This window comes from Myotis myotis, unplaced genomic scaffold, assembly GCF_014108235.1.
Source record: "Myotis myotis isolate mMyoMyo1 unplaced genomic scaffold, mMyoMyo1.p scaffold_m19_p_3, whole genome shotgun sequence".
In the NCBI taxonomy this organism is placed as follows: Eukaryota; Metazoa; Chordata; class Mammalia; order Chiroptera; family Vespertilionidae; genus Myotis; species Myotis myotis.
In genome coordinates this window covers 203,330,104-203,347,697 of record NW_023416335.1, presented here as the reverse complement: position 1 = coordinate 203,347,697, position 17,594 = coordinate 203,330,104, and the positions used below count along the sequence as shown (strand labels likewise).

At 52.6% G+C, this 17,594-nt stretch overlaps 1 protein-coding gene and 2 long non-coding RNA genes across 6 annotated transcripts in view; 1 reads left to right on the top strand and 2 right to left on the bottom strand.

Moving 5' to 3' along the window:
* The window catches only part of SYN3 (synapsin III), a 388,952-nt gene that overhangs the window by 293,952 nt on the left and 77,406 nt on the right, over positions 1 to 17,594 (top strand). The window lies entirely within an intron of this gene.
* Positions 1,935 to 8,664, bottom strand: LOC118650004. 3 transcript variants are annotated; one of them, XR_004965824.1, is made up of 4 exons: positions 8,450 to 8,664; positions 6,092 to 6,240; positions 2,989 to 3,425; positions 1,935 to 2,172 (listed from the first exon to the last, which is right to left on the bottom strand). It is a non-coding gene; the product is annotated as an uncharacterized LOC118650004 (long non-coding RNA). The 3 variants fall into 3 exon arrangements; XR_004965823.1 differs by lacking the exon at positions 1,935 to 2,172 and having other exon boundaries at positions 2,787 to 3,425; XR_004965825.1 differs by lacking the exons at positions 1,935 to 2,172; positions 8,450 to 8,664 and adding an exon at positions 6,414 to 6,837 and having other exon boundaries at positions 2,787 to 3,425.
* LOC118650005 lies at positions 11,274 to 15,948 on the bottom strand. The gene is made up of 3 exons (XR_004965826.1): positions 15,750 to 15,948; positions 13,426 to 13,474; positions 11,274 to 11,489 (listed from the first exon to the last, which is right to left on the bottom strand). It is a non-coding gene; the product is annotated as an uncharacterized LOC118650005 (long non-coding RNA).

The following is a 17,594-nucleotide window of genomic DNA, read 5'->3' as shown; positions in this document are numbered from 1 at the left end:
CTGAAAGAAGTGACCATCAAGGCCAGGTGCAGAAGGGTCCGTGTCACTAGGTCACCGAACATACCTACCTCTTACATTCTGTGGGCCAGAGACCACGGGGTGGGGAAGGAAACGGAGGGAGAAGGAAGCCTTTGTTGAGCAAGCATTCTAACCTCAGTCACCCGTGAGCACAGATTCTATTCCCAGATTTCAAATTCGAGGCTCAGAGATGTTGAGCTGTTTTCTCAGGGTCACAAAGCTAGTACATAGCAGATCCAGAACGTGCATCCCTTCATTCCCTCAACACGTTGTCTTCTCCAAAGCACGTCCCCCTCCCAACCTCCGGCCTCTCGGCTCCTGTGTGTCCTGGTGTCTCCGGATGGGAAGCTGTGTGCCATGTGTGAGCAAACTGATGGTCTCCTATTGGAAGCGCCTGCAGAGATGCAGGACCAGCCTGGTCCCTGCAGAGCCCCTGCCGGCAACACCAACTCTGGATTGGATTGGATAGAGGCTCACAATGTTTTTTTCTTAACTTGTTCTCTTACCTTTCTTTTCCTATTGATTTTAGAGAGAGGGGGGGGGGGAGAGAGAGAGAGAGAGAGAGAGAGAGAGAGAGAGAGAGAGAGAGAGAGAGAGAGAGAGTGAGAAATACAAAGGAGAGAGAGAGAAAAAAAAAAAACAGTGATATGAGAAACATTGATCATTGGCCTCCTCTACTCGCCCCAACCAGGGATCAAACCCGCAACCTGGTAAACCCAAACCTGGGTATGTGCCTTGACCTGGAATCAAACCTGCACCTTCTGGTGGACAGGATGACACTCCAACCAGCTGAGCCACACTGGCCAGGAGTTACCTTTTTTTAAAAAAAAATAAAAAGGAAGAGGGGGTGTATCCGGCTGGGAAAACACAGTGGTGGAGGCAACTTGATAACCGATGGTTTTGAGTGCTTCCGCCTGAAGGAAGCCAACAGCTGCGGCATATTGGTTACATGGAAATCATTAAGTCATTCTGGGAAGGAATGACAAATGTGTGTGCCTGTGTGTATATGGCAGACATGTGTTTACTACAGAGCGAGGCACCCACAGAGGGAATTGCCTCAATATAGCCTCCAGGCCAAAAGAAGGAAAACAAACGCCAGTAAAGCTCTATTGCAGGAGACGATTCTGAAAATTAAATTCTCGGTTAGTGTGGAGGTTGAACTTAAAACTCAGAGGGAGGGATTGTCTATTCTTTGACCTCTAACCTGACCAGAGGACTCCCTTTAGCAAAAGGTAGCACCTTAGGGTAGAACCAGCCTGGACAGGGCGTCAGGAGCCCTCGGGACTGGTCTCGCCTCCTTCAGTAACGAGAGTATGACCCTGGGGAAGTTTCTCTTCTCTTCTGGGCCTTAGTTTCTCCATGTAAAACGAGGGGGGCTGACAAGGTGGTCTCTGGTGTCACTTCCTGCTCATATCCCATCAATGCCTTATAAAATTTTACAGCATCAATTCTGTGGGCCTGAGCTTCCGCTCCTAGAACAGCAAGTTCCGGCTGTCCCCCAGCCCCACCCAAAAAGTGTTTCCTTTGGTAAAACCTGATTTTTCTATAAATCTCATTTGCCTTGTTGCAGGTGATCATTTGCATCCACAGTTAGGTTTTGCCCCCAAACTAACTCCCCAGGATGTAAGACAAAGCAAAGCAATTCGTTGTTTCCCGCAGAGGTGCTCACATCCCAGACTCGGGTACGCGGAAGGGCTGAGGCAGTGATGGCGAACCTTTTGAGCTCGGTGTGTCAGCATTTTGAAAAACCCTAACTTAACTCTGGTGCCGTGTCACATATAGAAATTTTTTGATATTTGCAACCATAGTAAAACAAAGACTTACATTTTTGATATTTATTTTATATATTTAAATGCCATTTAACAGAAAAATCAACCAAAAAAATGAGTTCGCGTGTCACCTCTGACACACTGAGGTTCGCCATCACTGAGCTGAGGCAGGTCATGGTTTGCGGGACAAGGCACCGGCGTCCCCAGGGTTGGCCTCTGAAGGAGCAACAGCGGGGACCTGAGACGCCTGAACCCCCTGAGGGTGTGCCGGGGCCGAGGGGGGTCTGGTCACGCGATCTGTGTTGAGTGAGTGTGTTGCCTGGAGACGGGAGCACGGGGCAGCAGCCAGTTGTTGGTCAGACCCAGTGTGATCCTCTTGAAGACCCTGACAATAGAGACAATCTTTGCCTCTGTCTTAAAGTGGCAGACCCTGATCTGCAGCCAGTTCTCTCACATCGCGGTCAGCATGCTCTTAACCACACACTAATGCAGTCTCTCAGCCTCGGCGCCAGCAGTAGTTCAGACCAGAGAACTCTTAGCTTTGGGGGTGTTACGGACTGAATGGTGGGTCTCCCCAAAAGCCTTATGTTGAAGCCCTAACATCCAACATGATGTTCTTGGGAAGTGGGGGCTTTGGGAGGCCACTGGGTTTAGATTAGGATTAGTGGCCTTGTAAGAAGAGAAAGAGAGATAGGCTTTTCCTCTCTCTCTCCGCACTCACACATCTACGAAGCCACAGGAGCACACAGAGAGAAGGTAGGTACACCGAGGAAGAAGGCCTTCCTGTGAACCGAATCTGACCGAGTTTTGTTTGGGGCCCACCAGACTCCAGAACTGTGAGAAATAAATGTCTGTTGCTTCCGCCACTCAGTCTAGGTCAGCAGTTCTCAACCTGTGGGTCGCAACCCCTTTGGCGGTCGAATGACCCTTTCATATGACCCTGCATATCAGATATTTACATTACGACTCATAACAGTAGCAACATTACAGTTATGAAGAAGCAACGAAAATAATTTTATGGTTGGGTCACAGCATGAGGAACTGTATTTAAAGGGCCAGAAGGTTGAGAACCACTGATTTGGTGTTTTGTTCTGGCAGATGACCAAGTCAGGGGGACTCTTCTGTGCATTGTAGGAGTAAAAGCATCCCTGGTCTCAACCCCCAAGGTACCAGTAGCCATCTCCCCAGTTGTGACAAATACCTGTCTGGACACTGCCCAGTGTCCACCGAAGGGGAAAGTCCTCCCCAGGTAAGGACCACTGCTCGGATGTCAGCCCAAGGTTGGAGGAGAAGGCGGCGCCCAGAGAACACTGTGCTCACAGTCCAGTGTAAGGAGTGAGCCAGGAGGCGGAGGTGGGTGTGGGTCTGCAGCAGTCAGGGGAGCATGGAGCAGGAAAGGAACATGGGAAGCAGATGCTAAAAAACGGAGATGTCCACAGCACCTTCTTGTGATGAGATATGAAGAATGGCTGAGATGGCATACATCTGAGCAGGCACCGGTGATCTGGGGTTCACAGCCTTTTCACTCATTCACTCGAGGGCGCATGTGCCGCAGGCCCACTGAGCGCCAAGCACGGAGCTGGTCCTGGGAGCCAGGATGAATGAGCAGCGCCAGCCCGCCTTCCAGGAGTGGGTGTTCTAGGGAGAGGACAGGAATGTTCATGCCGTTGGTGATAACAGCCGTACCCAGATGTCAGCTGAACACTTCCTGAACCCTCGGGATTCAAGGAAAATTCCTCGGCCTTCCTCAGAATTTCTGCTCATCTGTGGTGCCCTCATCATCTCCAGAACCTGCAGCCTTTGGGGTACTAGATTCCCCGTGGCCATTGTCCCCCAACACAGCCACACTAGCATCAAGTCCAGCTGCTTCTTAACTCAAGATAGAACAGCCCGGCCAGTGTGGCTCAGTGGTTGAGCATTGACCTATGAACCAGAGGGTCAGGGCACATGCCCGGGGTGCAGACTCAATCCCCCATAGGGGACACGCAGGAGGTAGCCGATCAATGATTCTCTCTCCCTCTCCCTTCTTCTCTGAAATCAAATTTTTTTGAAAAAGATACAGAGAACAGACTGATGGTTGCCAGAGGGGAGGAGATTGGGGGGCTGGGTGAAAAAGGTGAAGGGATTGGAAAGTACAAATTGGTAGTTACAGAATAGTCACGGGGGTGTAAAGTACAGCCTAGGGAATGGAGTCAATAATATTGTAATAACTACGTACGGTGCCAGCTGGGCACTGGAAATAGCAGGGGAAACACTTTGTCAAGTATATGATTATCGAACCACTACACTGTTCGCCTGAAACTAATACAAAATAATATTGAATGTCAACTGTAATTGGAAAAAAATAAAAATAAATGTCTTAAAGAATATTACCGTTCCCTGAAGCCCAAATGCACAATTGCTACAAATTTAATAAATATTTTGAGATTGGACATAAATTCAAAGAAAATAAAAAAAGCTCGGCTGCTTCTCCTGCTCCCACCACAGACAACGGTCCCCCCCACCCTGGGCGGTGTGCTCAGTGGACTTGCCCACCTCCTCCGTCACCTCCCGCCTCCACTCCTCGAACCCCCTCCCTGTTCTCCAATCTGATCTCATCTTCCCACGCAGGGCAGTGCCTGCCACCAGGAGGCCGAGGCTCCCGCCAACCCAGGCCCTGAGGAGGCTCACCTTCTATCCCAACCACTTTCCAAAGTATTTCCCCCACAGAAACCTCCCTCCATAAGGAGCACTCTGGAAACAGTTGTCATAATGAAATAAAATCAGTGTAGCAATATGTGGTAATAAACACTCAGCGTAGTGATTGAGACAAGAGTCTCTGGAGTTGGAATCCCAGCTCTCCCTCGTAACAGCTGTGTGGGCCTGGGCCCTGCCCTTCCCTACTCTGTGCCCTTCATTCCCTCTTTCATTTGTGAAATGGGGGGCAATAGGAACATCGTCCACACTGGGTTGTGAGGAAGGAGAGGGAAACTCAAGGTGGAAAGTGTTTAGAACAGTGTCTGGCCCATAGTAGGTGCTCAATACTAGTAAGTGTTGGCTGCTGTGATCCCTGAGGGATGGAGGGCTTTGGGATGGAGTCTGAGACAGTCACAGGGCAGGGGGATGGGGAGAATTCCAAAGGATGAGGAAGAGTTTGCCCCCAGGAACATCCGATGCCCTGAATTGTGTGAAATCAGGCCCTGCTAAGTCGTGCGTCCCTTTCAGCCTCGTTCACTTCCCTCTTGGCTTTCCCATTCATGTCCCATTCCCACGGGGCTCAGTGAGACACTTGGGAAAATATTTTCCAAAATAAATTTCAAGTCATTATCTGACCCAAACCACCCGGTTCTGCAGCCCAGCCCTGTCTACTAATGTTACCGCCCTGTCCCTATTTAGACTGGGGTTTTAGCACTGACCGCCCTGCACCAGGGCTTCCCTGTCCTGCTACCTCCTGCCTGAGTCATCCCGTGATGTCACAAGCCTAGATGGATGGTGTTGGCCAGAGCAGGCTCAGGGATGACTACGGATGGGACCAGCCTCAAGTCCAGCTGTGAAACCAGGCACACCATGTTCCACCTCCCACCACCCTGTTCTTCCATGATGTCATGGGAATCAGACAGAACAGCACTGCCTCCACACTCTGCTCATTCTTTCTGTTTGACTGGGGACCAAGGGCTTTCTTGAAGCCTCAGTTCCCTCGTTAGTAAAAGGGGGTGTTTGACAATCCAAGTAAACAGCCTCAGTGAGAGTGCCTGTGTCGAATGCAGTAGGGTCGTCAACATTTATTGCCACAATTATGGTGCGTAACAAATCACCCCAAAACTCAGTGGCTTAAAATAACCATTAGCTCAGCCGGTGTGGCTCAGTGGTTAAGCAGCGATCTATGAACCAGGAGGCCTTGGTTCGATACCCAGCCAGGGCATAAGCCCAGGTTACGGGCTCGATCCCCACTGTGGGTAGGAGGCAGCCAATTAGTGATTCTCTCTCATCGTTGATGTTCCTATCTCTCTCTCCCTCTCCTTTCTTCTCTGAAATCAATAAAAATATGTTTTAAAAAAAATAACCATTAATCTTGCTGGGAATCGGCTGGGCCTACCTGGGCTTGGCTCCACGTAAATAGACCAGCAAGCCCTCGGGGCATGTTCTCAGCATGGCAAGTACAGGACAAGAGGGGCACATCCAAGAGTATGAACACATTTTAAGTCACTGTCTGTACCATGTCCGCTAGCATCTTGCTGGCCAAAGCAAGTCACATGACCTAAGTCCAGAATTTAAGGACAGGAGAAGTATGCTCATCCTCTAGTGAAAAAAAACTACAAAGTCACCTGGCATAAGATCCTGATACAGAGAGGGGTGAAGAATTGGGAATGATGCCATCTGCTACAATAAGTGGTCCCACGGTATGTCCCCTAATTTCCAGCTCTCCTCCGCATCCAGGGTCCTCTTGGCTTCACATCCTAGTCATTGAAACTCCCTGTCAGGAGAGAATGGAACACTCATGCTCATGTATAAATGGCCCGGAACTGCTGGATAGCACCTCAGCATTTGATCCAGATGTTGGGATGTGTTGACACTCCCCAAGCTCAGAGTCTCCTTAATGGGATCTGGAGGCTCAGAAATTACTTGAAAATGGAATAACCCTCTCACCATGTGCTTCGGTCAACTTGATGCCATATCCAAGCATCCCCCAGAATCAGAGCAGGGGCCACCAGGAACTCCAGCCCAGCCTCGTATGCCTGCAGCCTTAGAGGAAGAGACCACCAACTGACCTTCTTGGAGGTCCTTCAGTCCCTCCCCTGTGGAGCCCCTTGGATTTAGTCTTTGGCTTGAGGAGGGGCGTTTTTGATGGCGTCTTCCAAGGGCAATGGCCAGTTTTCTCGTGACGTAGAGAATAAGTGGGAGAGAGGAAACCTAAACAGGCAAAACAAGTGGCCAGCCCAGCCCAAGCCTCTGACAGTTGCAGGGATATGCAGACCAGATCTGATTCAAGGCCAAGGTCCCCAGCCATGCAAGGTGGGGGCCTCAGGGGAGTCAGCCCTTGTCTTTCATCCTGATGACTTCTTACTGTCTGACAGCAAGTGCTCTGCCTGAAATGTCCACCCTTAGCACGCCTCCTAAGAAATGGAGCCACGAAGGGAGAGGCCCCATTCTCCCCACCATCTCTTTGCTTCTCAGACTCTGCTCACAAAGGCAGCCCTGCCCTCAGACCCGAGCAAGCCTCACGCAGAGTTTCAAGGGCACGGGGAGACCTTCTCAAGGTCTTTCTGCTTCTGTGACGCTGCATTTGCAACCCCCCTGGAGCACCTCTTATAAGACATTCTGCTCTGTCTTTATTCATCTACTTTCCCAGAAAGATCTAGTGCGGAGACGTGCTCAAGAAATGTTTAAAACTCAGACGTCAGCCTTCATTAAAACTGCCAACACCAAGCAAGCATGTGTGTAGGCGTCTCAGTCCACCACCGTCCCAGGAGGACTCAGATACAAGAAACAGAACTGGATTTTTTGTAGGGTTCAACTGATTTTCTATTTCAAGCACCAGTGTGGGCAAAACCCAGCCAAGTTGGGGTTCCCTCCCCTTCTCCTAAGGCTGTGCCAAAGTTTGGGGGCTTCCGTTAGTCCCGAGGTGTCGGAAGGGAACAGTCACTGTCAATGGCAGCATCCACCTGGCATCCACAGAGATGCCCATGGCCCTGTGGTCCCCAGTTAACAGTCCACACAGGTTGAATTCAATTCATTCCATCCCTGGGGTCCCTTTCAGTTTACCCGCTGGGTCTGGGTCCCTCCTGGTTGCCCAGGACTCTCTCTCTCTCTCTCTGCTGTTCTCAGACCTCGTTAGGGCAGAAAGCCCTGTTGGCGGCTCCATCTACCCAGACAGTTCATCAGCCATTTCCTCCCTGGATCCTGGCCGCCTCCCCAGCGATAGAGTTCTGCCAGGAAACAGTGCACAAGTCCGCTCTGCACCTCAGGGTCCCCACCCTCCTTGGGGTTTGCCACCCACCCCTGGCCTCATGCTCCAGAATCAGGGTTCAGTTCCCCATCTCTCTTCCCCCAGAAAACATCCACTGCTAAGGTTTTCCCTCCTCATCTCCCCTCTCCCCGGAAGTCCTTGCCTCATCTCAGAGGTGAGCCCTTGCTCTCACTCACCCTATTCCTCCCGGACCTATTGGCCTGCCAGGCCCAGAGTCTTTGATTTTCTTAAGGACTCGGCTTTTAAAGCTCAAAAGCCAGGAGGTGTTTCCTCTTCTCTTCTCTTTGCTCTCTCCGGTCACCTCCCTGTCCTGAGGCAGCAGCAGCCCCAGAACAGTCCAGGGGCTCCCGTGAAGGAGAGCCTCGAGAGAGAGGGGGCAAACCAGGTTGAAAAAAATGACCAGTTGAAATTGTCAGCAACCTCACCCAGCCTCACACACATGAAAGCCCATGTTAGTTTTAGGGCAAACAGAGCAGCCAAGTTCAAGGTATAAGGAGGTACTTCCCTGCCTCTCCTGGGCCCTTAAGCACTCCCTTCACTGTTCTTCGGTTTTAGGAAGGATGCTGGGCCCCTGGGACTTCCCTTCGTAGTTTTGTAAGAAAATTATCTGAAGGAAAGAATGTCACTGTCAAAACACCTGTCTCCACGCCCCCATCCGTCCCCCACCCTCACCCTCACCCCTCAGAGACCTGCCCAGAGCTGCTCAACCTCTCACCATCTCGGCCACTGGCCACCTGGCCACCTGACTCCAGGACATCTGAAGTGACTCTCAGGATTGGAGCCGGGGTTGGGGATGATGGAGACTCGGGGTACAGAGGCTCAGTAGCTGCAGACACCGGACCCAGCTTCTCCCCGATTTCTGGGAACAGCCAGAAAAAGAGGAGAAAGTCCTCAAGACTTACACATTGGGAGGCCCAGGCGGCCTCCCCAGTCCTGGGGGGAGGGAGGGCCAGAGGTGGGAGAGGCCACTGAGCTATTCCAAAGGCGATTTCTTCACTTCCTGGCAGCTCCAGGCCCAGTGTTTGTTTAGGAGGGAAAGGAATGTCACTGAATGCCCAGGCGGTGGCGGTGAGGGGAAAACAAAAATAATCTGCCCAGCGGTTCCTGCTTCCTGTGCATGTGTCCGTGAGCGTGAGGTGCCTCTGCAGGCCCGGCGAGCCCCCTGCTAGTTTCGGCTGCAAAGGACTCATGTGGGAGCCATTGATGGAGCCAGAGCCTGCTGAGGAGGCACCCCCAGGCCCCGATGCTCCCCTGACAGGACAGCTGCCACCTGGCCCCCAGGAGGAGACCTTTATTCTCAGTTATAGCTCCTGGGACTGGTGACAGGCCTTCCTCCTCCTCCTCCTCCCCCTCTTCCTTCTCCTCCTTCTCTTCCTCCTCCTCCTCCTCCCTCCTCCTCCTCTTCTTCCTCCTACTCTTACTCCTCCTCCTCTTACTCCTCTTCCCCTCTTCTTCCTCCTCCCTCTCTTCCTGCTCCTCCCTCTCTTCTTTCTACTCTTCCTCTTCTTTCTCTTCCTCCTCTTCCTCCTCCTTTTTAGGGTTGAATAATATTCCTTTGTGTGAATATGCCACATTTTGTTTATGCGTGCATCAGTTCATGGGCATTAAGCTATTTGCACCTTTTGGCTAATATGAATAATGCTGCTATAAATACTCAAGGACAACTTTTGGTATGGTCATATGTTTTCATTGCTTTTGGGCAGATAATAAGGGGCGGAATGGCTGAGTTCAGGGCACCTGTGTAATATGCAGTTCCTGGGCCTACAGACCCTCTAAATCAGACTCTCTAGGAGGGGATCCAGAATACACACCCCTTAGCCTGCTCCGAGGCACCCGGAACTACACCAGCGTCAGAGCCTGTGGTCTGCAGCAAGCCCCTCTCCTGAGACAGAGAGCCAGCAGGAGGCCAGCCCTGCCTGACTGTCTGTAATTTAATTACCACTTATTGACATTTGTGCAGAACTTATTTAGGCTGTTCTCATATCGGGTGATGCCATGGAGCCACGTTCAATCCTTGCAGCACTCAGAGAGGCCGGCAAGATCACCCCACATTGCTGCCAGTAGACAGAGAGGTGGGCCCACGCCAGGTGCACCCAGCTATGAGCTGCAGGGCACACCAGGGCCTCTTGGTGTGAAGCCCAATGCTCATCCATAGCACATCTTCTGACTCTGTTCTCTAAATCAAAGCTGAATCCATGGGCTCAGACAAGTAGAAGTGTATTTGTGGAGCCTGTGAGGGGCTGGGGGCTGGAGCCCTCCCCCACCCCAACACTGGCCCTGAGGCCCCCTAGTGGAACCCCTATTGCTTTACATGATGTCCAACCAATTCATCCTGGCCAACAGCCCTATGGGGCAAAGTACTATTATTTCTCCCGTTTGACAGATGAGAAGACTGAGGTACAAAGTGAAAGTAATTTGCCTAAAATCTTGCACCTCTATGGGAATGAGCTAGGATAGAACTTGACGGTTTCACAGCCAACGCCCTTGACCACTGTATACCAACTGTCAAGTGCTGGCCAAATGACAGGCTTTGTGTGACTCTCCACGACTGCCCCATGATGGGAGTGCCGAAGACGTCATGGCAGTCCCTGGGCGTTGCGAACCCTGTGTGCATTACCTAAACGAAAAATGAGATTAGGAAAACACCATGAAGCAGGGATTGCCCAGGCTCTGGGGTTCATTTCTCTACCCGTTGTAGAGTCAACCCCTGAGCCAAGCTGAGAAATAAGTAGGAAGGAGAAGGTTAAGGAGGTTGTTTGCCCTCTAGCTGTTGAATGCCTAGCGGGCTTCTGCCCCAGCCGGGACCTTCCTGCCCAAACCCCGAGCACAGGGCTTACAGATTCACAGCCATGAGCTCTCAGAGCAGGAAGGAACCTCAGAGATCATCTGGCCATCCCAATAGTTCCCAGATTTAAAAGACAATAACCCAGGGCCCCAAAGGGCGGGTGTCTTTCTCAAGATCACACTGTTAATGCCAGTTCCCACGAATTTAGAACTTACCAAAACTGCACACTCACAAACAGTCTCATTACGGAAGAGACCCAGAGGCCCTGAAAGAGGGCGTCAGTGGCCCGAGGTCACACAGTTACAAAATGTCAGATCTGGGGTTCCAAATGCCAGGCCAGTGCCCCCACTCCAGGCCAGTGCCCGCCTCCGCCGGGCGCACGGACCAGCGGGAGCAGAGCCCCCTACTCAAGCTGCCGGTTGCCTTCTCCACTATCAGAGAGATAAAGCACCCTCTCCTCCTGCCACGTCCCAGCAATCAGCGCTGGAGCAGCCAGGGCGCCGCCGTGTGCCTGGCGATATGGGAGCAGCACGCTCACCCACATATGCCAACACCCCTGCGTTATGCAACCAAGCCGCTGGTCCAAGAGTTGCTGTAACACCTTTATCTGCCCGGGGCAGACCCCATCTGCCAATACGCAGCGTCTCTCTGGCGCCGGGTGAACCAACAGGAGCGGTCACCGAGCTCCTGGCCCTTCGCTATCTGACTTGTTTTTGTAGGAAGTCAACGTAAGAGCCAAAAGCAAATTCCTCACCCCATAGACTGTTCATTTCCTGCCTTTGGTGACATTAAAAGGGCTCTGGCTTGGGCAAAACAGGCTTTGGAGTGGAGATGCTGGAGCCCGACTCGCCCTGGTTCACATCCTCCATCACCACTGTGGCTGGATGGCCTTGGGCAAGTCGGTTGTTCCTTCTGGGCCCCCGTGTCTTCATCTATAAAACGGAAATCTTCGCAGTGCCCACCTGCTCGCCTGGGTGGGAAGATCAAATGAGATCATGAATATAAAGCCCTTGAATGCCTGGCACATAGGAGTTGTTTCATAAGAAGTATAATTGGCCCTAACGGGTTTGGCTCAGTGGATAGAGCGTCGGCCTGTGGACTGAAGGGTCCCAGGTTGGATTCCGGTCAAGGGCATGTGCCTTGGTTGCGGGCACATCCCCAGTAGGGGGTGTGCAGGAGGCAGCTGATCGATGTTTCTCTCTCATTGATGTTTCTAGCTCTCTGTCCCTCTCCCTTCCTCTCTGTAAAAAATCAATAAAATATATATTTTAAAAAAAAGAAGTATAATTGCCTGGCCGGTGTGGCTCAGTGGGTGAGTGTCAACCCACGAATCAAGAGGTCACAGTTCAATTCCCCGGCAGAGCACATGCCTGGGCTGCGGGCTCGATCCCCAGTGGGGGGCGTGCAGGAGGCAGCCGGTCGATGATTCTCTCTCATCATTGATGTCTCTCTCTCTCTCTCCCTCTCTCTGAAAAACATAAACACATGATTTTTTAAAAAGGAGCATAATGACTACTGAGCTCTCAGGAAAGCTGCAGCGCCCCTACGACTGCCCGTCCCTGGAAGCCAGGGCCCGCTGCTCTCAGGATCTGTGAGTTATTTAACTTCAGGTGGATGTTGATTCTCTTCTCCTTGCCCCTGAAGGAACTTCAGGGTCCATCCGTAAGCCTTAGGCAGAGCGGGGCAGAAGGTGTGCTCAGCTGGCCTAAGGGCCCAAAGAGCTGAGGATTTCAAAATAGGTGCAAAAAATGACGCGTCAAACAGCATCTGCTCTTTGAAGGCATCTTAAAACGTCCCTCCAGCGTGGGTTGGCGTTAGGGCTGGCATTAGGCTTGCTGTTGAATTCAGGGTCAAGTTTGGCGTCGCAAGGCTCAGCAGTGGGTGTGTTAGGCTGGAGTTTTGGGTGAAACACACCCGTATCTGACTTCCCACGCAGAGGTAGGGGACACACCTGCAGCCCCGGCAGGCGCCGGGACCAAGGGGTCTGATCTTCATCCCAGCAGTGAAATCCCAGTGACGGGTTTTAAGCAAGAAAGGGTGTCCTGAGAAGGAATGTTCTGTTGGAAATGTCTTGACTCAGAGGTGGTCACGCAGCTGTATGCTTGTGTAAATGGTATGTCACTGTACTCTTCAGACATGTATCTTTTACTGTATGTAAACTATACGTCCACTTATTTAAAAAGATAAGCATGCCAAGCTCATAAGAGGCAAAGCCAAGACTCAAATCCACGAAGGGCCAGGACTCAGGTGGGGTTAGGGTTGGGTTAGGGTTAGGGTTAGGGTTAGGGTTAGGGTTAGGGTTAGAGTTAGGTTAGGATCAGGGTCAGGGTTAGGGTTAGGGTTGGGTTAGGGTTGGAGTTAGGTCAGGGTCAGGGTCAGGTTAGGGTTAGGGTTGGGTTAGGGTTGGGGTTAGGATTAGAGTTAGGTTAGGGTCAGGGTCAGGGTCAAAGTCAGGGTCAGGGTCAGGGTTAGGGTTAGGATTAGGGTTGGGTTAGGGTTAGGGTTAGGGTTAGGGTTGGGTTAGGATTAGGGTTAGGTTAGGGTCAGGGTCATGGTTACAGTGGGACAAGTGAGTCAGGCCCATGCAAGTGCAGGGTCATATCCTGCCTTTATGTAAAATGTCAGTATTTTGTTCATCATAGATTTATGTACATGTATGTGATTTTTATGTTTAAAAATATTGCACTGCCATATTCATTTGAAATACTGAGTTTGAGGCACCCCCTTAATGTTTGTGACTGAGGCCAGGGCCTCACCCTCCTTGCCCTCATCCCAGCCCTAGTACCCAGGCCCCTCTGCAGACATGTGCCCTTAGCCACCCCACCGGGGCCTCCCCACCCTGGTCCAGGCTCCATTGAGATTTGGTTGGAGGAGCTTTGAAGGAGAACATGCTCAGAGATACTCACACTCGGGACCTGGACAAGGATGATTGCAACAGACTCCCGGGGTGGGACCCTGGCAAAAGAGAAAGAAGAACATTTAGAAAGTGTCCGAATAAGCCTGCGGATGACAGGAGAGATAGTGAGAGAAGGGGGAGCTGTTTGGGGCCTGGTCACCAGGGCGAGGTCGGCTTCTCACAGAAGAAATGAGCCAACTCCCTCGGCCACATCCTGGTCTTGTGCTGCTGCCTGAGCCTCACCCAGGAGGCCCTGCCTTTCCAGCCTCTCTCATAGTTAAGCTCAGAATTACCAACTGCTCAACACAAACACTTTCACGACGGTGTTTGTATATATCATAAGGGGGTGGCAAAGGGTTCTTTGCATGACGTAGAGCTGTGGGGTTTGCAAAGGCCTGTACAGATGTCGCCCAGATGTCAGCTGGGCTCTCTCGTCGCCTCTCTGAGACCTAGAGGTCACTTTCCTGGACCTCCGTCTGTTCACAGCTCTCCTGGGCCTCGCCTCAGGGGGAAAGGAGCCTCTTCCTCCAGGAAAAGGCCCCCACTTTTCCGTTTCCATCAGGAAAGTTGGACACACCCCAAAGGAAGCACTCCCAGTAACAGCACCAGTTCCAGGAGAGCTCAGCCCCTCCCAGCCGGGAGCTGAGATTGGGCGGCTTTTCATCTTCCTTCCTCGTTCTGTGGCTGGAGGGATTGTGCAGACCCCGCCGCACCCCACATCTTCTCTGCCAGCCTCTCAATCCAGCCCCTTTTGGGAACGTACAGAACTCCGGGGGAGCCCCTCAGGCCTCCTCGGCCACGCCCTGCCTCTCTCCTCGCATCGCTCCTTAATTGTAAAGAGTTTATTGTGTGAGAGAGAAATTCAAACTTATCAATTAAACGAGGGCACTGCATGGGTGTGCACATGTGGGACATTCTAGAAGCACAAACACCAAAAGGAAAAAGGAAAAAGGACTTGTTGCCCTCAGCATCCTGGAGCCTTGGAAACATCGTCTTGCCTGCTCTCTGGCTCCAGGGGTTGAGGGCCACGGCAGGTGGGCAGCAGCTGAGGGGTGTGCAGCGATGAGAGCTGTGGGTCCCCGTGAAAGACCACAGGCTCCCCAGGGCCAGCTGGCTCCCTGGTGCCTTGTAAAAATACTCTGTGTTTGTGCAGGTGGAGCCGAGGGTGAGGAGCAGCAATGAGGGCATGAGTGTGTGTGCGTGTGTGTGTTCAGTCTGTGAGTCTTTCTATGAGAATGCCTATCCCAGAGCTCCCCAGCATGTCTGTGTGTGTGTCCATGAATCTGAATATCTGGTGTGTGTCTCTGTACTCAGGAATCTCCTCGTTTCTAAAATGTGTGTTTCATGTGCCGCCTGCATGTGTGGATGCCCCACTGTTAGGTATGGGTGGTGTCTATGTGGACATAATCTCAGCTTCTGGGTGTGTCTATGCCTCTGTGTGCTTGAGAAAGGTATAAGTACAGGGTGTGAGTGTGTGTGGATGTGTGGGTGTGCATGTGTGGATGCATGGGTGTTCATGGGTGTGGATGTGTGGATGTGCACATGTAGATGTGTGGGTGTGCGTGTATGGGTGTGCACATGTGGATGCATGTGTGTGCACATGTGGGTGTGTGGGTGTGCACGTGTGGATGTGTGGCTGTGCACATGTGGATGTGTGAGTGTGCACGTGTGTGGATGTGTAGGTGTGCATGTATGGGTGTGCATGTGTGGATGCATGGGTGTACACATGTGGGTGTGTGGGTGTGTGGGTGTGCATGTGTGGATGCGTGGGTGTGCACGTGTGGACGTGTGGGTGAACATGTGTGTGGATGTACACATGTGGGCAGGGACAGGGGTGCATTAGACCTTCCAGAAGCCACAGCCAATGCACACACTGTCTTTGCAAAGCAAGTCATCTGTTTTCCTGGTTTTGTTTTTCTCCTCCCCGTGGGCTCCGGACCCTCCTTGAAAACAAAGGGAACTTAAAAACGCAGCCCTTCCTGTGTTCCCAATGCTCAGAGAGCTGCGGCGAGTGTGACCGTGCCAGCTCCGATGCCCAGCCCTGCCGCAGCCGCAGGAAGCCACCAGCCCGCGGTTACCACCGCCCATGCCCCTAGCACGGCTGGGCGGAGGACGGGCAGGAAGGGGGAGCCGCGCAACTCACTGCACCCAACTCCTGAGCCAGCGTCGCCCCTACTTTGGAACTGAAAGCCCCCGCTGGGGACATAAGTGCATCGTGTAGGGCTCCCTTCAAAGAGCAGGGGCCCCTGGCAGAGGTAGGAGGGGAGGATGCCGCCTTCCCCTGGAATGCATCACCAGCCGAGCAGGCGTGCGGGGCCTCGCCTTCCATCTTACCAAGTTTGCCAAGTTAGTTCTAGGGAGGGACCGGCGTTGTCATCACCTCGGCACACCTTTCCTGGAAGCCTGCTACGTGTCAGACACCGAGGAAGATCCAAGGGCTCAGCTTGGCCCCCGGGATGCATGTCCCCCAGCGGCCACCCTGGCCCAGTGTCCTGCGGGGCAACAGAGGGTTTGGGCTGGATACCTGCACCGCCTCTTCCAGATGGGAACCCCGACTTCTCAGAACAGCTGCTGCTTCCTCCATGTGCTCTACTTCCCCCTTCGTCCCATGATGGGAGCGTGCCCAGTGTCCCCTCCCCTCCTACCTCTGGGCACAGGCCTTCCCTGAAACACCTGCTGTTCCTGGTGCTCCTCACCCTTGTCTGCACTTGGAAGAGGTTCTCAGCCTTCAGCTAATCCCAGCCCCCACCTCGGCAATCACAGCCCCCCTCCCAGGCATGGGTCCACCATCTTTCCCACCTTTGCTCTCACCTCACTCCCCTCCCCCTGCCACCCGTCCTGCCTCTGCGCACTGGCCACACTCGGCTGCATATGCACCCTCTGCTCACACCCTGCACCCCGCCCGGCCTCTGCTCCCGCCATTCCCTCTGTCTGCCTGGCACCCTCTTTCCTCCCTTCACCAATTCTCAGCCCTGAGATCCTGGTCATCTTTCCAGGCTCATCTCAAGCACTTCCTCCTTCACCCTCCTTTCCTGATCCTCCACCCTTTCCCAGCACACGGGATCTGTCTTTCGAAACCTTTCATGCAAAGCAGCATATCTGGCCTTTACAGTGTCATCGGTGTCTTTGTCTGTTCTGCACAGCATGACTAAGATCCTTCAAACTAAAAGTCAGGAAGTATGTCTTCCCGGTGCTTGGACCCCCGTGCTGTGTTGATCACAGGTGGTCAGCAATGTCTGCACAGGCAGTGGTCTGCAGCACCCAGGGGTGGCATGTTGGGAGCTGGGGAGCCTGGCACTGCTGGGGAAGGAGGTGGGCAGGGGACGGAAGGAACCTCAGGAATCGTGACCAGATGGCCAGCCACAGCTGCCCCTGAACGTGGGGACAGAGATCATGGATGCTGAAGTGGTCTGTTGATTCCACCCAGAGCACAGCTTTCCCAGGAAACCAAAAGCAAGGCAGTGCCATGGAGCAAGACTCGAAGCACGGAGGGCAAATCCAGCAAATGACCAAAGCCAGCCGGGGAGATGGGGTGGGTGGTGGCAAATAGGAATCCATGCCCCATCTGAAAGGAGCTGGCCCACCCGACCGGGGGCTCAGCTGGTTGGAGCATCATTCTGTGCACCAAAAATTGTGGGGTCCTGATCAGGTCAGGGCACATACCTAGCTTGCAGGTTCAGTCCCTGGCTGGGGCACGTATAGAAGACAATCTCTCTCTCTCTCTCTCTCTCTCTCTCTCTCCCTCCCCCCCCCCCTCTCTGAAATCAATGAACATAACCTCGGATGAGGATTAAAAATAATAATAATAAAAGGAGCCAGCTCTGCCTGCAGAAACACACAGGTAGCCAGAGCCCCAATAATTACTCAAGAAAAGCCCAGTATCCAAGTGTTTATATAAAATCTCCCACTTCATTATTGTTGGCAACTTATTCCATTTTTTTAAAAAGTCACAGACTCTGAGCAGGCCGATGACATGGAACTGCAGGCCACATTCGGCCCGCAGGCTGCCGAGCGGAAACCTCCGCATAGGTACACGCCAGGTTCCTCCATCACGCGATGCGACCAACTCCCTGATGGGGCTGAAGCAGAAGTCCACTCACACCAGAGAACAGGGTGGGTGTTCCACTAAACTGGCCATGGGTGCAAAGGGAGCCCGTGGGAGAATGTCTGGAATGTCTT